We start from the raw sequence: 24,411 nt of genomic DNA, 5'->3' as shown, positions 1-24,411 counted from the left end.
CTCCCATATGGTAGGTATTGATGTGGTTAGCAACTGGAGTATCCGATTTCCTATTAATATCTCCAACGTGTTCAAGAACACGCCTCCTCAGTTCTCGATTGGTTTTTCCCACATACTGTTTGGTGCAGATACAAGTCATCAAGTACACCACACCTTTTGTTTTACAATTAGCCAGGCATCTAACCGGAAATGACTTATCCAAAGATTCATTCCTGTATGTCCGGTTTTGATCTATATAATCACAGGCTCGACAGGTCCCGCATCTTTTTGTACCCTTGCTTCCACATCTACTCAGCCATGTTTCATTCCTCACTGGTACATAATGACTATGCACCAGTTGGTCCTTCAGATTTTTTCCTCTTCTAAAGGTAATTTGAGGTTGTGTACCTATATATTGCCCCACATCTGGGTCCAAGCCCAGGATGCTCCAATATTTTTTCAAAATTGCCCAGATCTGACCATTCGCGCAGTCATATGTTCCAATAATCCTAGTCTGTTCCACCCCTTCTTTTCTATGTGGTACTAGTAGCGATGTTCTATCCTTTGTTCTGGCATGATGGTAAGCCTGTTTCAAGATGTCATCAGGGTATCCCCTCGCTCTAAACCTCTGTCTAAGGTCATCGGATGCCCTTTTAAATTCAATATGTGTGGAACAATTACGACGCATCCTCAAATATTGTCCTTTTGGTATACCTCTACGTAGAGGTGGGGGATGCCAGCTGGACCACCTGAGGAGGCTGTTTGTGGAGGTCTCCTTTCTGTGTACTTTCGTTGATAAGCGGCCATCTGGTCCCTTTGTGATCAGAAGATCAAGAAAAGCAAGTGATGTTTCATGTATTTCGAAAGTAAAAAATAAACCGAAATCATTCTGATTCAATATGGCTACCAATTCCTTGAATCGTTCTACTGTATCCTGCCATAGTATAAAAATGTCATCTATAAAACGTAACCATACTATAGCTGCACCCATCCGTAAAAGCTATGGAGTCTCTGAAGGACCACATATGGAGGACCTGCAAGCTGCCTTTGCTGATGGCAGTACAAGTGTCGGTCCATTTGGCAGTGTGAGAAGGTGAAACAGCAGTGAACTGGAGTGGGTGCTTATTGGCCCCTCCACCAAAGACTACTCCATTTTGTGTGGGTTCAGCCTATGTGTTTGACCCTATGGCATGTGTGTTTATTTGATGTCTTATATGTTTGTGGAAGTGGGTCTCCCTTCCCCAATTTATCAACTATTCCTCTCGCTATTTTACATCATTAGTGTTGCGGGCTGTAGGTAGGGTTACCACATTTGGCTTCTATTTAACAATAGTGATCTTACACTCATGCCAAGGTTTTAGTCAGTAGTCACTAGCCTCCATATGTATTAACCCTGTGGTATGGATCTAGTACCCTGAATGATTTGTCCTTTTTAGCTTTTGATATTCAATATAAGTTAATTTTTAGTGCACTTAGTTTTTAGATATATTCAGTGTGAGAAGGTGACAAGCATTGTGCTGGAGTCCGGATATATTATTCCCAGGTTTCTGACATATGTGTGGTCCAGGGCAGATTCGGGTAGGCCTCAGACCAGGTGTAGAAGCTTAGCTCATTACTGGGCCAGAAAAGGCTGCAGCTCTTGCATTGCAGTGCAGTTCTATGAGGTCAAAGGTGGTGTATGGTTCTGTCCTGTAACCCCGAGCCCGGTGAGATTTTATAAACTAAAGGATAGACTAAAGGATGATTAAAAGAGGATGCCAATATAAGGCAGAGATATGGGAGATAATATTTATTAAATGTACTTGGTTCACATGACTACCGTCTAAAAATTTCACATTTTGAAAACCATTATCCAACAAATTTATTATTAAATTATATATATATATATATATATATATATATATATATATATATATACACACACACACACACACACACACACTGTATATCGCTACGCTCCTGCCCTGCATGAAGCCAGCAGCGGCAGGAGTGATGCTGCTATTCCGCTCCTCCCCCTCCCCCCCCCCGCCACAATATCAATGTATAGAATCTCCCATAAAATAGTGCAATAAAAAAAAAAAAAGAAGATTTAGAAAAATAAAAGTTCTAAATCACTCCTTTCCCTAGAATACACACAAAAGTAGAAAATTACTGTGCAACACAAACACATTATCCTTGTGTCTGAAAGAGCCCAGTCTACTGAATATAGGGTATCTGCAGTGCTCCTGTTCCGTCGGGAAGGGGTTAATAGGAGCACTGCAGATACCCTATATACAGCCAGACTAAATTCCAAGTGGGGGAAGAAAAAAAAAAAGAAACAGTCCTCAAGCTCAGGGAAGGGGCAGACAGACAACCAAAACATCCCCTTCCCTTTCCCAGCACCCAGCAACTACTGCACCCAAAAACTCCGACCATTTTAATTTTTGAAATTTTCCAGTAGCTGCTGCATTTCCCCCCTCGGCTTATACTCGAGTCAATAAGTTTTCCCAGTTTTTTGTGGTAAAATTAGAGGCCTCTGCTTATATTCGGGTCGGCTTATACGCGAGTATATACGGCTAAGTTAAAGAGGTTGGGAACAAAACATGGGAGCAGCGGCATCGGACCACTTTGATACACACTAGACCCCAGGGACGAGAGGTTTTTTTTTTTTTTTTTTTTTTTTTGGGGGGGGGTTGTTATTTTTACCCCCCACCTCTCCACCTCCCCGGCCTAAAATAAAACAATTTAAAATAAAAATTATCCTGGGCAACCCCTTTAATAGATACAAATAATATCTAGAATACAAATAATATCTAGATATATCAATAGTTGTATAAATTCACTGTCGGCTTTCTAGCGGTATATAAAAACCACATATGTCTGAGGACATGAAAGGTCCTCTTCAAAACTGCCATTGAAAGAAGGCACCCTTCAAATATGAGGGACCTGGAGCAGTTTGCAAAAGAAGAATGGTCCACAATATCAGTTGAGCTTGTTAATGGTTATAGGAAGTGATAAATTCTAACTATTTTTTCCAAATATTAAAGTTGAGGGTGTCTTTGTCCGGCCCATTTTTAGGGCTAGTTCACAAGGGGACATGGACGCTGATTTTGACAGCTGATTTCGCAGCCAAATCAGCCTCCATAAAATGTAGCCCTATGTGAATTGCTAGCTTTTTTTATTGCTAGCTTTTTTTGCTAGCAGAAAAAGAAGCGACATGACCTTTCTTCAGGCGTTTAACGCCTGAAAAAATGAATTGGAGTCTATGGGGCGCTGAAAAAACCGCTAGCGGTTTTTGGTCGCTTATTTTTGCAGCTGAAACCGCTAGCGGGTTTTTATCATGTACTTTTTTGTAGTGCCAAAAAAAAAAAAAAGCTTTAAAAAAAAAAAAAAACAGCGACCGAAAAAGCGTCAAAAACAGTGTCAAAAACAGCGTCCAATGCAAAAAACAGTGTCCAAAAAAAGTGACGCTGAAAAATCAGTGACAAAATCAGCTAGGCTTTTTTCACGTGTGAACTAAGCCTTATTAGAGTTTTACGTCAAATTATATAATTTTCTCGTTTTTTTGTTTTTTTTCGTGTGTTCCAATACACACAAAGGAAATAAACATGTGTGGAACAAAGCATGTTTAACTGCAATATTCTAGTAGAAATATTTCATTTTCTGGAAACATTTCAGGGGTGACAACACTTACGGCCATGACTGTATGTAGAAGCAAACAATATACAAAATGAAAAAGGGAAAAAATAAAGATGTCAGAGTTCAGCAGGAAGTTGGTCACACTTCAGGCTTGAAAGTCATATGACTGAAGAGTTCAAGTCTACAATCCATTTATGAAGGAATCCTAACCCCTGCCAGGAACCTCCCACTTGTGACTAGGGCTGGCAAAATAAACATGCCAAATTAACAGGAACATGATTTATTTTGGGAATGTGTCATATGGGTAACTCATAGGAATGATATTCCCAGCAAATATTTTTACAAGTCCAGGCATATCAAAACATGAAGATAGAATTATAATTCGATATGTGATTAAGAGTGTATGTGTAAAATTCATAGATGACTGGTCATGCTCCTCCCTCCCCTCAACCCCACTTACACACATACATTATCATCTGCTTCCTGGAATGTGTATTGTGACTTTAATATTAAGACACACAGTGCACATACCCAGACTACTACAATGGCCAAAATTCATAGCTACACACCCATATACCACTACAGTATACACACAGCTCATCTCAAATCTAAAAAGTCTGTAATAGATAGAACTAACAAATCCCCAGCTGTGAGAACAGGACAAGGTCATGACAGCAACCATTCCAACTGTTTTCCTGTATCAATAGTAAGCAAATCTAAAACTGCTTCTCTTTCTCCATGTATCAGGTTCTTTTTTTCTTCTCTGCTTCCTAAACTGCTCAACTCACTCAGTCCTCAGTGGGGCAGCAAAGTGTCTCTTCCTCCTCCCCATAGATTTTAGCCTGTATTCACAGAACACAAATTTGGTCTTTGTTCACACACACACACACACACACACACACACACACACACACACACACACACACACACACACACACAACTTTACAGCTGAATGCAGTCCATGATCTGTGAATAATTAGTGCTTGTCTTAGTTGTATTATTTTTTATTTATTTTAAATCCCACCTCCCCACATTCCCGTTCTAATCTTGCTTGGGGTTTCAGCAAAGTACATAACGCTAGGTTCACACTAGCACCTGTAGTCTGTTCTAAGCTTTCCGTCTTTTGCATGCAGAAGACGGAAAGCGGTCAGACCAGGTCCGGCCGTGTGCGCCGGTGAGCGTTTTATGCTTTCCGCCGCGAAACCGTTTTTTTTAAAATTGGACACAGAGTACTGCATGTCCAACTCTGTGTCCGATTTAAAAAAAAAAAAAAAAAAAAAAAAAAGATTTGCAGCGGAGAGCATAAAACGCTCACTGGTGCTCACGGCCGGACATCTTTCAAACCCATTCAAATGAATGGGTTTGAAAGAATCCTGCAGGTTTTAGTCTCCTGCTCAGTTTTGTGCAGGAAACGGAAACCTGCATGAACGGAGACCGGGCGCAGATGTGAACGAGCCCTTACAGTTTGTTTACCCCAAGCAGAATATACCGTATTCATTGAAACTTCAAAATCAAAAATGCCAAGCCATTGTTTCTGTTTTGCTACTTAGAAAACATTGAAAAAAACAGCGATCAAAGCAATAAACATAAAAAGACACCTTATGCATCCATGCATATGCAAATATATATATAAAAAAAAAAAAGTTGTCAAAACATGACTTTTTTTTTTTTTTTTTTATAAAAGGGCTAACATTTAAAAGAAAAAACAAAAACCTAAATAAATTTGGGGTACCCAGAATCATATCAACCAACAGAATACATGGCTACACAGGGTACCTCATAAAAGCAAAAGCAAACCACATATAAACACAAAAAATATTTAGAAGGAGCATAAGAAAAGAAAATGGAAAAATATCCACAAATTCTCCTTAAAATACGCAAAATAAAGTACCCCAAATATAATACGTATTTGGCTACATCACGAAAGCGAATGCAAAATTGAGAGAGAAAAAATGTATACCAAAACACAAAAAAGTACCACACTATCTATAGCAAATATATCAAATGTTTATAAAAGAAAAAACAAACAAATAATATACATAGACAAATGGCATAGAAAGAAAGAGTCTCGAATTGTCCACAACAGTGAATTCATGGTACATAGCAAAAATGAAATAAGGTCTCAAACCCCCCCACAAGACCTCAGGGTATGTATAACAAGGAAGTGATAATGTTTCATCTATATAGTAACATGTGTATGTGCATATCTATGCATGTTCCATAACTCCACAATTAATAATTAAATCACTGCAAAAGACAAATTCATTACTATAAAGTAATAGCAGGAAACATTACCTATATGGAGACAGATACTCGAGAGACAAAGCCAGACACCATCACCCAACGCGCGTTTCGGCATATGCCTTTGTCAGGTGCTCATAAAAGCAAAGCCTTATAAAGAATATTATATTGTACCGTTAGGAAAGAAATTTGTCCTGCAAACCCCAAGCCTTCATATGAACAGAAAAAAAATAAAGTTATAGGGTATATGGTCAAAAACAAAAAAAAATGCGTGTGGTGGGAAAAAGAGTAAAGCCAGGATTGTGCCTGTAGCCCATCTAGATTTTGAGATATCACTAGTTAAAACGTTGCTCGTAGCTGCACTTCAACCAGTGTGGAGAACAAATGCAGCTGACGGTTTGGAGGGAAGAGTGATTATTCTCCTGTCCTTGTCACTTTAGAGGGGGTCACCATGGTCCAATGTTCATGATATAATCCCCCTCCTCTCCCCCCCCCCCCCTGCATTTTCAATCAGTAAGCATACTTGTCATTTAACCCATCATATGCTGTGGTTTATGCTGAAGAAAGCAGAAAAAGCCACATTACACATGATGTACATTGGAGTGCATGTAACGATATTGAGGCTGTATTTGTGAAATATCTAATATTTTCTTAGTCACAGCTATTTTACATGACCAGCAATGAGACACAGCTTCTCGCGTGGACAGAAAGGCCATTTCTCCATTTATTCCTACAAGATGGACATGCATTTTGGTCCAGAATCACTTGTTCTTTGAAATGAGACTAAGTTATCTGAAATATTAGTGACCATTTAAAGAGGACCTTTTACCTCCTGGGGCACATACGGTGTAATACACCGCTAGCAAGCCGACAATGTGCTGAATTCAGCGCACTATCAGCTTTCCCGTTCTGTGCCCCCGGTGAGGAGCTATCGGTGCCTGTACCGTAGCTCTTCACTGTCAGAAGGGCGTTTCTGATGTATTTTGTTTTCTACATTGCATCTCCATCTTCACAAAAATCAGAGTTTGATTCTTCTGAAAATTAACTGAAAAGGGCATTAGAGGTGTGGCTTTTCCTGCTGGGGCTTCACTCTGTGGTCTAGATAATGGCCCCTAACTGCCATTCATCTTGACCCCACCTACTACTTGAGTGACGAGTTTCACTTACAATTTGTCTGCAGTTAGAGGACATTATCTAGAACAAAGCCTTTGCAAGAAAAGACATGCTCTTAAAACTCTTTTCAGCTAATCTGAATTCAATTAAAATTCAGATTTTAATGTAAATGGAGCTGCAATGCACAATATAAAAAAAAAAAAAAAAAAAAAAAAAAAAAGGTTTTTGACAATGTAAAAGGCATTCTACAAGGTACTGTCATTAGTTTGATACTGGTTTTCTCTGCTGACAGACTCCCTTCAACCCCTTCTCGACACCAGCCGTAATAGTAAGACAGATGCTGGGTCTTTAAAATGTACAGCAGAGACCTGGGCTAATGCCCATAATCAAAATGAACACTGAAGTGTGCCCCCCCCCCAAAAAAAAAAAAATAAATAAATAAAATAAAAAATGCCCCTTTACGGCTTCCAGGGCTGCAATAATAATATTACTATTCAAGCTAGTCTATGATCAGCCTCAATAGTAGAATAAAGAAACTACCATAGACTACAATACTAATCAAAACACCTGGTCTACAAACTCAAAGATATTTTCCCCAAATGATGAAGTGCCAAACAGCTGCTTTTTCTACGTTTCACTTCTGACAAAAATTTGAATAAATGATCAAAGCAACTTAAAAGTACACCTGGCCCCTGCAAAAAAAAAAAAAAAAAAAAAAAGTTACGTGTGTCAGAATATGGTAATTTTTAGGGAAAAAAAAGGTTGTTTTTTTTTTGTTTTTAATGGATTAACATGTAAATAAAACTATATAATTATGGTATCACTGGAATTGTACCAAAACCTAGAATACAGGCAACGTCATTTTGGCTTTAGAGCAAATGCAATAAAAACGAAGCCCATTAGAAAGTTGTACAAATGCACTTTTACTTCGAATCCACCCTATTCAGAATTTTTTGCCAGTTTCCTAGTACATTGTACAGAATAATAAATGTTAGCATCATGAAGAACAATTTGTTCTGCAAAAATGAAGCCCTCATATGGCTCAGAGAACAGAAAAATAAAGAGAAAAAAAAAAAAAAAAGTTATGGGGTTTGAAAGGCAGGGAGTCAAACGAAAATCAAAAAATGTCACCAGCAGTAAGGGGTTAAAGGTGCAGTGGAGAAAAAAGAAAAACAAGAGTCGTCTCATACCAAAGTTTATCATATTTACATGCACTATTTATGAAAAAAATTTAATCAATTACACTTTTATGCTGCAGACTGTTTTAATCTTGACCAACAACTCTGTATTTACAGTGGACTGGAGGAGGAGCATAGTCCCACCAGCAGTCATCATCAAAATGCCCTAAAAATCCAATAAATTCTGACAACCTACCTGGTTGTTGCTGTTCCTCATCTTCCTGCTTGAGACATGAGAACATTGTGCATTCTGTGTATTGCTTCTCTAAGTTTTCTCTTTTTCACAGTGCACAAATTAACAGTGACAAAAGCTCATTCATGTAGATGGATTGATCTCATTGAGAAGTGGGTGAGGGGCTCATTCCCATTCTGTGCCACACTCTTTATTATCATATGATAAATGGGCTGGGGGTGTTTAGGAGACACACTCTGCAGCTTGGGAAACCTGCAACTTTCCCAGGGCACTGGGACACAAAGGTTGAACCAGAGAGTTAAAAAGGTCATTAGCGACAGAACAATGGAGCTTGGCACACATTTTATTAAATTCCATTGTACCAAAGAACAAAAATCCAGCAACCAGTTCTCACAGCATGAAAACAAGACGATTACCAGTGCAAGGATGTATCCTGGAGACTAGGTAGATGGCAGCAGCCAACAAGCACTGAAGCCACTCCACGCCTCATTAACCCCATCAGCAGGAAGCAGTAGATACATTTTGTGCAGCACACAGGAAACCCAAGAGGGGCAAAGAGCACAACTACTCCCATCATGTAGCAATTAACCACAGGCATCAAGGCAAGTGACCTGCCGTCTAAGTGCTACATTGTGGGGCTCTAGCAACACAGCAGATTAGTGTGTTCTCAAGTTGACAACTCTAAGCATAGCAGCAACAGAAACTCTCCTCCATCCTGAAGATTTGTCTCAATGTATCATAGCAAGTAAACTGAATTAGGCGGCAGTCCAGTCAAGGAGAAACTTTTGTACTGCTGTTTTTAGCTAAGAAGTAGATAAATTAATGCACAAAGAACAATTTTGGAGATGTTAAAACATGGGATTATCCATACAGACAGTCCTAAATTGTGTGATATAGACAAGAATGTCCTCATGCACTGGCAAGTACAGATATTAAAAACAACAAGGAATTAAAATACAATTGTCCAAAATGTCTTAGCTGTAGTGAAGACACTTTAAGAATAAAGTCCTATGTTGCGGAAACACAGCTTTTTTTTTTTTTTTTGCACTGAAATACTTGTTCGGGGCTCCTTTTGCAGGAATGACTGCATCGATACGGCATGGAGGGATCACCCTGTGGCACTGCAGAGGCGTTATGGAAGCCCAGGCTGCTTTCATAGTAGACTTCAGCTCATCTGCATTGTTGGAGTTTCATCTACCTTTGACAATATCCCATAGATTGTCTATAGGGTTAAGGTCAGGCGAGTTTGCTGGCTAATCAAGTACAGAGACACTGGTTATTAAACCAGGTCTTCGTACGTTTGGCAGTGTAGACAGGTGCCAAGTCCTGTTGGAAAAGGAAAATTCCATCTCCAAAAAGCATGTCAGCAGAGGGAAAGCATGAAGTGCTGTAGAATTTCCTTGCAGTGACTTTGGGCTTGATAAAACCCAGTGGACCTACACCAGCAGAGGATATGGCTCCCCAAACCATCATTGATTGTCGAAACCTCACACTAGACCTCAAGCAGCTTGGATTGTGTACAGCAGCCTCTCCACTCTTCCTCCAGACTCTGGGACCTTGATTTCCAAATAAAATGCAAAATTTACTTTCGTCTGAAAATATCACCTTTGACCACTGAGCAACAGTCCAGTTCTTTCTTTCCTTGGCCCAGGTAAGACGCTTCTGGCGATGTCTATTGGCCATGGTTATCTTGACACATGGAATGCGACACTTGTAGCCCATGTCCTGGATACATCTGTGTGTGGTGACTCTTGAAGCACTGACTCCAGCAGTAATCCACTCTGTGAATCTCCCCCAAATTTTTTGATGGCCTTTTCTTAACAATCCTATCAAGGCTGCAGTTATCCTAGTTGCTTGTGCACCTTTTTCTACCACACTTTCTCCTTCCACTCACCTTTCCATTAATATGCTTTGATACAGAACTCTGAACAGCCAGCTTCTTTAGCAATGACCTTTTGTGGTTTACCCTCCTTATGGAGAGTGTCAATGACTGCTTTCTGGACATCTGTCAAGTCAGCAGTCTTCCCCATGATTGTGTAGCCTATTGAACCAAACTTAGGGTATGTTCACACATCAGTATGCCATCCGTCCATTTGAATTCATTTTGACACTTCAAAACGGACTGATACACATACTGATTGCATAGGGAGCGTTCACACTACCGTCGGTGTCCGACAGGTAGTGTCCGCTCCTAGTGTCCGCTCAAAATCTGGCACGGACATTAGGAGCGGACACTAGCTGTGTCCATGACACCTGTCATTTATTTAAATGGGCATCGGGTGCGTTATTTTGCACTCCGTGCCCTTCCTTCACTGTCCGCATGTAAAGATGTCAGACTTCTCAAGCGGACAGAAGAACCCGACATGTAGGTTTTTTCTGTCCGCTTGAATAGTTGGACATCTTTACAAGCGGACAGTGAAGGAAGGGCACGGAGTGCAAAAGAACGCACCCGATCGCCATTTAAATAAATGACAGGTGTCACGGACACAGCTAGTGTCCGCTCCTAATGTCCGTGAGAGATTTTGAACGGACACTAGGAGCGGACACTACCTGTCGGACAGACGGTAGTGTGAGCACCCCCTTAGGAAGCCTTTGCAGCTGTTTTCGGTTAACTATTCTAATTTTCTGAGATAATGACTTTTGGACTTTCCTTGGCTCTAAGGCTATAACCCCTTCCCGACATGCGCCGTAATAGTACGGCACATGTCGGGTCTTTAACTATGGCGACCGCCATAGCCGCCGGGTGTCTACTGCTTTAAGCAGTAGACAACCGGCTCTAATGACTCTGATCGGTCCCCGGACCGATCAGAGGCATTAACCCCTCCGGCGCCGCGGTCAAAGGCGCCGGAGGTGCCATTTTCCCGGCGGTGCATGGGCGCCGCCATTTTGCCCGGGGTCGCCGGCTCCTGGAGCATGCTCCAGGGCCGACGTCATGTTGCCATGACAGCCGGAGCCTTGTATAGGCTCCCAGGCTTGTCTGCAAATTGTCTCTTTTGCAGGCTGGTCTATGCAGCCTGCAAAAGAGAGGATGATTTTTTGCAATGCATTAGCATTGTAATGCATTGCATTAGTGATCAGACCCCCTGGGGTTCAACACCCCTAGGGGGTCTAATAAATGCAAAAAAAAAAAAAAAAAAAATTTAAAAGTTAATATATAAAAAAATATAAAAAGTATTAAAAGTTCAAATCACCCCCCTTTCCCTAGAACGCATATAAAAGTAGTTAAAAACTGTGAAACCTATACATGTTAGGTATCCCCGCGTCCGAAATCGCCCGCTCTACAAATCTATAAAAATATTTTTCCTGTTCGGTAAACGCCATAGCGGGAAAAATAGTCAAAAGTGCCAAACTGCCGTTTTTTCACTGTTTTGATTCTGATAAAAATTTGAATAAAAGTGATCAAAGCAATAACATTTCCCGAAAATGGTAGAACTAAAAAGTACACCCGGCCCCGCAAAAAAAGACGCCCTATGCATCCCCGTACACTTACGTATAAAAAAGTTACGGCCGTCGGAATATGGCGACTTTTAGAAAAAAAAAATTTTAACACAGTTTTGGATTTTTTTTTTTTAAGGGGTCAAAATGTAAATAAAACCATAAAAATTTGGTATCCCTGGAACCGTACCAAAACACAGAATATAGGGGACATGTCATTTTGGCTGCACAGTGAACGCCGTAAAACCAAAGCCCGTAAGAAAGTCGCAGAAATGCATTTTTTCTTCAAATCCACCCCATTCTGAATTTTTTTCCTGCTTCCCATTACATTATATAGAATAATTAATGGTGGCATCATGAAGAAAAATTTGTCCCGCAAAAATTAAGACCTCATATGGCTCTGGGAGCGGAGAAATAAAAAAGTTATGGGGTTTAGAAGGAGGGGAGTCAAAAACAAAAAACGAAAATCAAAAAATGCCATTGGCGGGAAGGGGATAATCATCAACAGTAACAAACACTTGAAAAAGTTCAGTTTATAATGACTCAATATAATATAGGTTTCACTTTTTCAATTGGATTCCAAAAATTTTTAAAAAATTACTTTGATGATATTCTAATTTACTGAGATGCACTTGTATATGTTTCTCATTCCCTTTGTAGCCAAAAAAAACCAATAAATGCAACAAAATATGAACCAAAAAAGCTTTGTATCTGCATTGTGGGGCCTTAGCTTAAACGGGTTTTCTGGGCAAAAAAATAATTTTCAAAAAAGGTCTTAGTGCTATTAATAGGTTAGTCTTCCAAATATCTTTAGCAGTGTTTTGTTTTTTTCAATCACTGATTTCTGGGTTCTCTGGGAGGTTCTTGCATCCTCTGCATTTGTTTATATTGGCATCTTCCTGTTCTGTGCCTTTCGTACAACTCCCATGATTCATTGGTGCGCATGCCTAGCTGATTCACTCACTCTCCCTTGCTGTTTCACTAGCTAACCCGCCTACTACACCCTCAGCAGTCATCTTTAGACTCCTAGTTCTCACTCAGTAACCTTCTCCTTTGGCTGTAATATTGTAATCACCTCTGTATATCATCATTACAGTCACACAGAGAAAGCTTCAGGACAACAATTATTGATTTTTTTATTTTTATTTTTTTGGGCATTTGGTCAATACGTAAAAATATGCACAAATACATACATAAACAGGATAATATACGCCACAGTGACCACCACACAGTATAATATGCTCCACAGTGGCCCCCGCACAGAATAATATGCTCCAAAGTGGTCCCCACTGTATTGCACATACGTGGGTAGCTGGCACATGCAATGAAGAGGCGGTCTTCCAGTGATGATGTCCCTGGGTCTACAGTCATTGCCAAAAGTTTTGAAAATGACACAAATCTTATATTTTCACATGATCTGCTGACCTCTGGTTTTTATGTGTGTTTGTCACGTTTTTATCACATACAGAAATATTATGAGTAACAAAAGCTTATATTGATAGTTAGAATGAGTGAATGCAGCAAGTCAATATTTGCAGTGTTGAACCTTCTTCTTCAGGACCTCTGCAATTCTCCCTGGTATGCTCTCAATCAACTTCTGGACCAAATCCTGACTGATAGCAGTCCATTCTTGCACAATCAATGCTTGCATTTTGTCAGAATTTGTAGGTTTTTGTTTGTCCACCAGTCTCTTGATGATTGATCACAAGTTCTCAATGGGATTAGGATCTGGGGAGTTTCCAGGCCATACACCCAAAATCTCTATGTTTTGTTCCCTGAGCCATTTAGTTATCACCTTTGCTTTATGGCAAGGTGCTCCATCATGCTGGAAAAGGCATTGTTGATTGCCAAATTGCTCTTGGACGGTTGGGAGAAGTTGATCTTGGAGGACATTCTGGTACCATTCTTTATTCATGGCTGTGTTTTTAGGCAAGACTGTGAGAGAGCCGATTCCCTTGGCTGAGAAGCAACCCCACACATGAATGGTTTCAGGATGCTTTACAGTTGGCATGAGACAAGACTGGTGGTAGCGCTCACCTCGTCTTCTCCGAATAAGCTGTTTTCCAGATGTCCCAAACAATCGAAAAGAGGATTCATCAGAGAAAATGACTTTACCCCAGTCCTCAGCAGTCCACTCCCTGTACCTTTTGCAGAATATCAGTCTGCCCCTGATGTTTTTTCTGGAGAGAAGTGGCTTCTTCGCTGCCCTCCTTGAGACCAGGCCTTGCTCCAAGAGTCTCTGCCTCACAGTGCGTGCAGATGCACTCACACCTGCCTGCTGCCATTCCTGAGAAAGCTCTGCACTGCTGGTAGCCCGATCCCGCAGCTGAAACACTTTTAAGAGACGGTCCTGGCGCTTGCTGGTCTTTCTTGGTTGCCCTGGAGCCTTTTTGCCAACAATGGAACCTCTCTCCTTGAAGTTCTTGATGATGTGATAGATTGTTGACTGAGGTGCAATCTTTCTAGCTGCGATACTCTTCCCAGTTAGGCCATGTTTGTGCAGTGCAATGATGAGTGCATGTGTTTCTTTAGAGATAACCATGGTTAACAGAAGAGAAACAATGATGCCAAGCACCAGCCTCCTTTTAAAGTGTCCAGTGGTGTCATTCTTACTTAATCATGACAGATTGATCTCCAGCCCTGTCCTCATCAACACCCACACCTGTGTTAATGGAGCAATCACTGAAACGATGTTAGCTGGTCCTTTTAAGGCAGGGCTGCAATGATGTTGAAATGTGTTTTGGGGGATAAAGTTCATTTTCTAGGCAAATATTGTCTTTGCAAGTAATTGCGGTTAAGCTGATCACTCTTTATAACATTCTGGAGTATATGCAAATTGCCATTAGAAAAACTGAAGCAGTAGACTTTGTAAAAATTTATATTTGTATCATTCTCAAAACTTTTGGCCATGACTGTAGATATCTACAAGAGGCACAGATAACAGGGACGAGCTTCTTTCCACTGATGTTCCAGGGTGTGGATACTGTCTAGACTCTGGAATGTCAGCAGAAAGGCAGAAAAAAGTTAATACATGTAGGTCACATGACCTACATATAATACAGTAAAACTAAGAAAAATTAATAAATATTATTTAAAAAGTTGGAGGGGGGGGTATAGGGGGCTTATGCTTAAAATATAGATTTATCCTGGATAGCCCTTTAATGCTAGAGTATACCATGGAACTTACACCAACACCCAAAAACAATCCCACTAGCCCTTCTCCACCAAACTATACTGCTGGCATCATGTAGCCCACCAGACAGCCAGATAGAGAAGAAATATTTGTCACTCTACAGAACATATTTCCACTGCTCAATTGTTTGGTACTGTGCTTTGTGATGCAAGCCACATATGCAAACACTTGGTCATGGAAACCCATACCTTGAAACTTCAGAAGTATAGCTTTGTAACTGATGGTAAATGGTCCTTAACTTTTCAGACAACTTAGTCCAGAATCACATTCTCTATCAATTGAAACTAACATGTAATGAACTTTAATTAAAAGGGTTTTCCAGGCAAAAAAAGTGAGAAGAGAAAAATAGTGGTGACCTCATATCTCCGGAAACAGTGTCACTAGGAAATCAGAAAGTGTGTCTGGGGCGGTCACATGACCGCCCCAGACATATGGGTAAATATACATTTTATTTTTTTTATTTTTAAAGGGAGTAAATTAGAAGATAAGCAAGGGGAGAGGGTTTAGCTTAGTGTTAAAGTTTTATCTTATGCCAGACAACCCCTTTAAAAATGTCACTGCTTTTTGCCTGAAAACCTCAGAATTTCCAGCCTTTAAGCATCTCACTTCTAACTTACAGTTGACTCCTTTGTTACTGGGGAAGTACATTCCTAGAAACAAGCTGGAAATGCAATGAGGTGAGGAGGGAAAGGGCCAATTCTCCCCACAGCCACACACATCTGCAAACTTCAAGGACTAAACATTCTGCAGCATCTCACAGCTTATAATGTTAAAAAAAAAAAAGTCTATGTACTCTGACTGGTAGAAGCAAGAATGGAGTAGGTACCTGCACTTCAGTGTCCCTGGATCCTTTTAGGGTAAGTTCACACAGAGTTTTTTTGCAGGCGGTTGTTGACGCGGAATTCGCCTCCAAAAACACCTCCCATTCATTTCAATGGGAGTCACTTGCAGTTTTTTTCTGCTAGGGATTTTTTTCAGCTAGCAGGAAAAATATGCGACATGCCCTATCTTCACGTGGATTCTGAGCGTGAGTCAGCCGCGGCATCTGCAGCTCGAGACACCCTACCGCTTAGGCCCAGTCATCCAGGAGCGGGATGACAATGCACTGCCGCGCAAAAAAGCCACACATTGGAAAAGGTTTCCACCGTGTGAACTTATCCTTATATGATGGTCACTTGGGCTTGTCTTGGCTATTTGTCTGGATTGTTCATATGTATCTCTGCCAGAAATATAAGAGCAAACTACCGTATATACTCGAGTATAAGCCGAATTTTTCAGCACAGTTTTTTTCACCCCACCCCCCCATACCCACTTTACTAGCTTTGGCAATGCCAAATATCTATTCAGACGAGCCAATAAAGCCTGTTTGATTTGAGTCAGCAGAGTGTTGGTAACTTTTATGTACTTAGCGTTCTCACTCTAATAGTGTTCCACTGGAGTTCATGTGGTTCCTGAAAACGTTTACATTTCAATAATATTACTGAGGTGATCATGGATAATAATCTAAGAGAGAAAAAAATTCAAACGTTGACCTGTTGCAATGATTCTAAGGGTTAGATCACACGGGGGGCGGATTTTGGCACAGAGAGTGATGCGGGGAGCCGTGTCACTCTCGGGTCAAAACCCACCTGCCACGACTGTCGCGGTTTCCCCCTCCAGAGCCGGCTCAAATGAATGGGCCGACTCTCGAGCTGCGTAATCCGCCTAAAGAAAGGGCAGCTCGCTTCGTTTTTCTGCTAGCAGCAACATGCCATTAGCGGAAAAAAGAATGCTAGTGGTCTCCATAGACCACCATTGTGAGGAAGCGGATTATGACGTGGATTACAGCCAAATCAAGACAGAAGAATCTGGTCCAGATTTCTTGTACCAAATGCAGTCTGGAGACCTGGATTCCCCAGACTTAGTTATCTATGATGCCAGGAGTCCATGTGAACTGCAGTTTCAGGGTCCATTCACATAGAGGAAAATGGTAAGGAATTTAGTGTGGAATTTCAGCACTGAAAAAAAAAAGTCTTCCAATAACTTCAATTCTGCGGAAAATTCTGCTAGTGGGGGGAAAAAAGCTAGCAGAACCCATTGAAATCTACGGGAGACTTTTTTTCTCAGCGTGCAAAATTCCACACCAATTTCCTCACCATTTTCCTCCATGTGAATGGACCCTCATTGTGCATGTATAGCTAGGTGCTTAATTTTATACAGCTGTGGCAAAGAAACTGATTGAAACACCAGAATTCAATGATTAACCCCTTAGGGAGCCTTTACACGGAGTATACGGTCCGCTCATTCTGAACGTAAAAGTCATTCAGAATGAGCGCGTAAAAACCAGCTCCTATTGACTTGAATGGGTGCCGGCATACGAGCGCTGCCCATTGAAATCAATGGGAGGCTTTTTTCCCTATTGCTTTCAATGTGATACGAACAGAGCGTATACTCTGTGTAATGGATCCCTTAAGGAAACAGTGGTAGTGGTAAACAATGATCAATGTTTTTCTATTTATTTATAAAAAAAAATAGGAAATTTGATGGAAATTTGGGGGGAAAAAATAATCACAATTTTCAAAATGTGAAATGTTCTGCTTTTCAAACAGATAGTCATACCACCCAAATACATTAATAAACTATTATCTACCATATCTCTTCTTTGTATTGGCATCATCTCACCCTTTAATTTCTTTTGGATGTTAGAAGACTTAGAAGTGTAACAGTCAATTTTCCAGATTTGCAAAAAAATTTGCCAAACTAATTTTTTTTAGGGACCACTTCAGTTCTGAAGGGGATTATAAAGGCCTATATACTAGAAACCCCAATAAATCAACCCATTTTCGAAACTGCACCCCTAAAATAATTCTTTGGATTTAGGAAGTTAGTTAATCCTTTAAGAATTTTACGGGAATTAAAATAACATGGTGGTGAAATTTAGACATTTTATTTATTTTCTATAATACATTCATTTAGCCCTAAAATTAACATTTAAAAAAGGTTAAAAAGGAGAAAATGCATCTCACAATTTCTACAGAGTAAAGAAATACCCCACACGTTGGTGTAAACTTATCTTTGGGCACGGCAATGGATGGAAGGGAATGAGCAACACTGGACGTTTGAAGAGCAGACTTTTGCATTGCCACCTTCTGAGAGGTGTATCTTTTTTTCTTTTTTTTTTGGTTGACAGAGTTGGTTGAGAACTTATTTTTTGCAGGACGACCTGTGCTTTTTATTGGACTTTTTCGGGGTACATATGTCTTCTTTATCACTTTTATAGCATTTTTATAAAGCAAGATGGCGAAAAATCATTATTTCTTTGCTTGATTAATTTTTTCATACACTTTTTTTTTCTTTTTAATAACGTCCCACTTGGGGACCTGAACCACCGAAGCATTGATCGCTGGTTCAGCACTATAGATTGCAGTACATACTCTGATTCTCTCACTTCCCAGCAGGATTAACCAGTTAGTGGAAGCTCCTGGTAGCCTGGGGTCACAGGCCAAACCCCATGCTGCAGAAAATATATATGGGCACCCCCTGATCTCACCACAAGGGGTGCCCAGGAGGACATTTCGCATTGCGGAACTCCTTGGATGCCACGGTCATGTTTGACCACGTCAACCAAGGGGTTAAAATTCCTGATTGGAGATCATCTCCGATAGCGGGTTAAGGAGCAGGGTGTTTGCTGTCAATTACAGTTAACACCCGCTCATGATGCCACCCGCAACATTAATTCACCTGACAAACACCCAAGATGCCGCGCTCGCTATAGACCATGGCATCTTAAGGGTTAAACAGCAGGGATTGGTGTCCGATACAGCCAGGCCCCTGTTGTGATCACATGGGCTCCACTGAGCCAGCTTCATCACCATCACATACGTGTACGCGGGGATGTAGTAACTAACCACATTCTCCCACGTTTATGTACGTGAAATATCTTTAAGGGGTTAAGAGGTCTGTCCTGACAACTGTGTCCATTTTGAGGGGGAGGTCAGTGACACCCTCTGTATCCAATGCAGTTCTAGTTGCACTCAAGTCTGGGACCACAGGTGCATTTCCTTATACATAAATGCTATTCATATCAAGTTTTTTCTTTCCGTTCAGCAGACAAATTTTGATACAAAAGAAAAAAAAACAAAAAAAAACAAGACATTAAAACATGTTGCTCATCATCCCCATAGATTTCTGTTGGTAAGATGGATGCCAAAAGTGCATACAAAAATCATTAGTTATTTGATGGTGTTGTGTCAGAAAGGTAAAAATATTGTAGGGTTAATACAGAACAGAGGCTCATTCAGGCATTTACAAATTCATTTTCAAATGCCTGAAGAATGAGCCTCTGTGCTCTGAAAGCTTACAAATGAAATTTTTCTGGTTAGCCAATAAAGGTATCATGACTACAATACTTTTGGCTTTCAGACACAAAAGTATCAAATATCGCATGATTCCTCTACTCTAAAGCAGGCCTAAGTAATTTTAGGTGAATACAATCTATTGATATATGTTACCAACCATTTCAAGCTGAGGAGTGGCTGACTGTGGGACAGATGAATAATTTTCACTGTGCTCCCCCAAATTCCACAATGCACATCTCAAGGTTCATGATTCCTTCTAAAGGGACATTAACATAGTACATATTCAGACGAATGTGCCATGGTCTTGGCTATGATAAAAAGTGCTTTTTCACTTTTTTTTTTTCTTTACACCTGAGGGTGACCAGTTTTCATTCATTCCTCATAGTATTAAGTCCATTAAAGGAAACATGAAATTGCATCCAATCAGCATCCTGTGTCCTTTCATTAGGCCGCTGATTGGCGGCCACTTCCGCTGGAAAAGTCCAAGGAAGAAACAGCTGCCGTGATATTAAAATATCCAGGACTAATATTAAAGAAGAGAGCTTCACACAAATATGTGCCACGAAATAAACGTGTTTTATTGGTAGAGCGTGATGGAGCGAACGTTTTCGGCCACAGTAGGCCTTTTTCAAGCTCTGTATGTTTGATGCAAAAAATCAATAAAGACAAAGTCCAGCAGGTCGAGAGGGGTCCAATTTCCTCTGCTGCCGCTATCCGGAAACCCGCTCCCCAGGTGGGGAAAATGAAAGTGAGTGGATGACAATATGCGCACAAGAATAAAGGGGTTAACTCCCACAAGAAAGCGCTTTCTTGTGGGAGTTAACCCCTTTATTCTTGTGCGCATATTGTCATCCACTCACTTTCATTTTCCCCACCTGGGGAGGTAATGTGTGTGTTTCACAGTATTGTTTTTTTTATTTTATTTTATTTTTTTTTTAATGCTAATGAGGTTTGCAGGCTGCATCCAGCAGCTTGCAAAACAATACCGTTGTACACCAGCAGGGGGTGTCCTGAACAATGCAATGCATTGCAATCGTAATGTATAGCTATGCATTGCGTAATCGTGCCAGTGCTATTGCAGGCTACGTAGCATAGCCTGCAGCAGCCTGGACACACTGAGCTGTGTGGGAGGCGTGGGAGAGCTAGCGGCTGCTATAGGAATCTTCGCGGCAGCCTAGCCCAGTGTAAGCGGCGGAGATGAGCAGGAGGATGCCTCCGCGCAGTGAGGGACAGACGGGAGCCGCGGGACAGGTAAGAGAAGGCAGCGGAGGATGCAAAGTTGCAGGAACCGGAGACATGACGGGGGTAGCGCAGTGTATGCGCGATTGTGTAAGGGAAGGGCTATGGCGGGCGTACGGCAACCGGCCACCTGGCAGACGGAAAGTGCCGGAATGTGCCGTAGTACAAGGGGGTATGGCGGTCGAGAGCAGAGGCAGTGTGAGCGGAGGTGTGCAAGGAAGCGTCGGCTATGGCGGCCGGTTGCCATAGGAACATCAGTGGCCTGGGCCGTAGCAAGGGGGATGAAGTGAGGTGCAAGTGACTGTGAGATGTGTTTGCGGAGGAGAAGTGGAAGGATAGGGCACTGAGGGAGAGGGGTAAGGTTAGTATGGAGCGTAAGGTGTTGGCACAGCGGAGTAGAGAGGGCAGAGGTCCTGGCAGTGTTAGAGTGGTACGTGAACTTACCAGTGTCGGGCTGGTGGATGGATCGTGCAGAGAAAACAGCAGGGAGGTGATAGCGGCGTCTGTTGCGGGCTGGAGGCAGGATTTTGTGTGCTGCGGCCTAAGGTGGAGGCGCAAAATGGTGGCGTGCCAGTAACACGTTGTTTATGTGCGCAAAGTGTGCATGCTCCTGTGAAGCTAGTGGAGTAGTGTGGTGGGCGGTGGCGCGGATCCTCCCAGCGGAGGGGGTCGGCAAACATGGCTGGTCCGGAGAGTGACAGAGGTAGGCTCCTGCAGGGGCCACACGGTGGCTCAGTGGTTAGCACTGCAGCCTTGCAGCACTGGAGTCCTGGTGTTCAAATCCCGCCAAGGGCAAAAAACCATCTGCAAGGAGTTTGTATGTTCTCCCCGTGTTTGCATGGATTTCCATCCCATATTCCAAAAAAGACATACTGATAGGGAAAAAAATGTACATTGTACTATGTGGGGCTCACAATCTACATTAAAAAAAAAAAAAAAAAAAAAAAAAAGAGGTAGGCTCCTGCAGTATGGTGAAGGTGAGGGTGAAAGTGGGAAAGTATATGTGAATGTGAGTGTGTGGGGTTAGGGGCTAGGCTGTAGGGGGTAATGTGAAGTTTAGGGGCTTGGTATGGTCCAAAGTGTGTGAGATTGCAGAGATGGTGATGTCAGTTTGTTTTTTGTGGGGTTCGTGTGGAAAACGTATGTGGGTTATTGTGTTCAAAAGTAGCCTATTGCGCAATCGAGTGCAGTGACTATGTTTGTGGAAAATTTCAGCCAAATCGGTGGAGCGGTTTTTGCGTGATTGACCGCCAAACATCCGAGCATCCAAAGTCACAAACCCACAAACATTTCACATTTATAATATTAATAGGATTCAACAATGGTGTTATGTGAGCTATATATATATATATATATATATATATATATATATTCATCATTATATATCATTCAGTAATGGTGTTATGCATGCTATATCATTATATCCCGTTCAAGGATGGTATTGAGCATGCTATATTTTTTCGTATATATCATTCAATACTGGTGTATTGCATCCATTACACCATCAACAATGGTGCCATGCATGCTATATATACACCTATCTCTAGCCAACATTATATAACATTTCACAATGGTGTTATGCATGCTATACACATATCCGTATGTACCACTCTGTCTTTAACATGGCAGAACAGCCAGTTTTGATCAGGCCACAGCCCTGACCTTACTCACCGTGCCCTTTTAGGTTGTGGCAGGTGGTGATCAGACAAGGCCAAACTTTAACTGAGGCCCCGCCAGACAATGTTGCACAAGCACATGTGCAAACCGTTTTGTCAGAATCCAAGATAGCGAGGCTTCACCTGAGATAAGCATTTCACCTTGGGCGTTTCCCACAGCAGGATGGGCTAATCATCAAATTGAACTGCTAACAAGCTTTACTCCATCTAGTAGTAACTGTTATACACTAGGTATCCTGGGAATTTGCTTCTCAATAGAACTTTACCCTCTATGCTTTCCCTGGCTAAGCTTTGTCTTTAGCGCAGGGAAAGCCTCCTATAAGATAAAAAAAAAAGTCCTACCACTTCTAAGGCTTTAAGAGAAATAAACCTACTGTCATCTAGACAGGGCACAAGGCTGGAACTGGAGGACTGGACTTCTTTGTACTGAAAGGCCTAAGTCCTCCAAAGTCGGCTTACCCTCCTTAAGGGCCTTTGCCATACTTACTGAGCATAGGGCTTTTAGAATAGGAATGCCAACTCCTTCCCACAAAGTGGTCATTTCCTGGGACTTTCCCTTGCTCCTATGAGAGCCTTCTGTCTCTACTTAAAATTGGAGAAAGGAAGCCCAAATTGCACTCTGTCCCATTAAAAGAAAAAAATTACTCAGGTACAGAGCAGCTGTGCCAAGTAGTCACCACCTTGTGCAGCCAGAAATCCTGGAATCCAGTGATCCTGCAGCCTCAGCCTGGGAATACAGACGCACGCCACTGCGCCCGACTGTCTCATATACACCACATCCTGTAACGCCAGTATGCCTAGGTTGGCCATTCCTCCCCTGTGTGCTAGCCGGAGCCGGCATCCACTCTACCCCCTGCATTAGCCCTAACAGACCGCTGGAAGGGGGGAGTTTTCCACCTGGGGGCAGGTCGAAGCGATACCCCCGTGTCCTTAATGGCCCAGGGAGGCAGGCGCCTTTGACTACGACCGAGGGCCGGACGGTGGTAATACTTTACCTATCCCCCAGACGGAGGAGAGCCTCTCATCCCGACCCTGTGTAGGGACAGAAAAAACTGGTGAATGGTGGTAGGAGTGGTGTATTTAACAAGTCTCTCAGTTCCTGTCCCTACAGAGGGTCAGAGGTCAACCTCCTTGTGTAGCCGTCATGGTGGATGTAATGGAAAATATTTTTATAGATCTGCTTCAGCTGAGCCATATGGATTTCTTTCCTTTTTAACCCTATCCTCCCAAGGACTAGGTCTGTTCCATATTGCTAACCTGTTTGACCCATCGAACTTGGAGCTCAGGCCCTTTGACTCCATCATAATCTTATCCTCAAAAATTACAGCCCTGAATTACGAGAATTATTTGGGCAAGACTCAGTGTATACTGGGATATATAGAAATACAGGGCTCTATGTCTATGGTAATAAAGGCCCCAACAGGCACAGGGAACCAATCTTAATAAACCTGCCCCAATATTTACAGTGCTGAAACTTATTCTTCTAGGCGCCCTGGCAAATGGGAGATCAGCTTCTGGGCCAAACGCTGGCCAAGCCATTCTTGCTTAATCAGTGCTTGGAGTTTATCACAATTTCTGTTTATTAGAGATGAGCGAGTAGTTTTCGATCGATTAGTTATTCGATCAAATACTACGGTATTCAAAATATTCGTACTCGATCGAATACTACTATATTCGCAGTAAATATTCGATTCAGAACCAGCGTTGTTTGGCAAATCAACGCTGGTTTTGCAGCAGGCTCGTCCTTGCTAAGAGTAGACAGCTTGCTTTTACGAGGGAGCTGACTTTCTCATAGGAATGAATTGACCAGCGTTGATTGGCCAGTGTACAGCATTCGGCCAATCAATGCTGGCTCTGCTCTTACTACTTTTGCAAAAACTAAGGTAAAATAACTTTTCAGTTGTGTTGCTCAGGTCCTTACAAAAGCAGCAATACCCATTTATAATATAAATGACCATATATAATCATGTGTTAGGTTTTGATTTTTTTAATGTTTTATTACTGTGTGACTAACTTTTTTTTTGGTACTTTTCCGTTATCGGGCCAGCATCGTAGTTCAGCACCAGCATCGGGACAGCAGTCCAGCATCGGGAATTACATCCGAGGACTGCTGGCCCGATGCTTGTGCCCTGTCTCTAGTACCCAGTACAGCGATGCCCCCATCCTCCCAGTGCTACCCCCCAGCTCTCCTCACATCTGCTCCGTACCC

At 41.7% G+C, this 24,411-nt stretch overlaps 1 protein-coding gene across 2 annotated transcripts in view; it reads right to left on the bottom strand.

The window, feature by feature from the left end:
* Window positions 1-24,411, bottom strand: part of SULF2 (sulfatase 2) — a 131,766-nt gene that overhangs the window by 102,758 nt on the left and 4,597 nt on the right. The window contains exon 1 of one of the 2 annotated variants that reach the window (XM_075276777.1): window positions 8,326-8,351. The exons of the other annotated variant lie outside the window; for it this stretch is intronic. The gene's annotated coding sequence lies outside the window, so the exon portion shown is untranslated. Of the gene's footprint in view, window positions 1-8,325; window positions 8,352-24,411 lie in introns of those variants that run through there. 2 annotated transcript variants of the gene reach the window in all.

Source organism: Leptodactylus fuscus, chromosome 6 (genome assembly GCF_031893055.1).
Source record: "Leptodactylus fuscus isolate aLepFus1 chromosome 6, aLepFus1.hap2, whole genome shotgun sequence".
Lineage (NCBI taxonomy): Eukaryota > Metazoa > Chordata > Amphibia > Anura > Leptodactylidae > Leptodactylus > Leptodactylus fuscus.
Note: the sequence above shows the minus strand (reverse complement) of the source record. Positions and strands in the feature narration are given on the sequence as shown.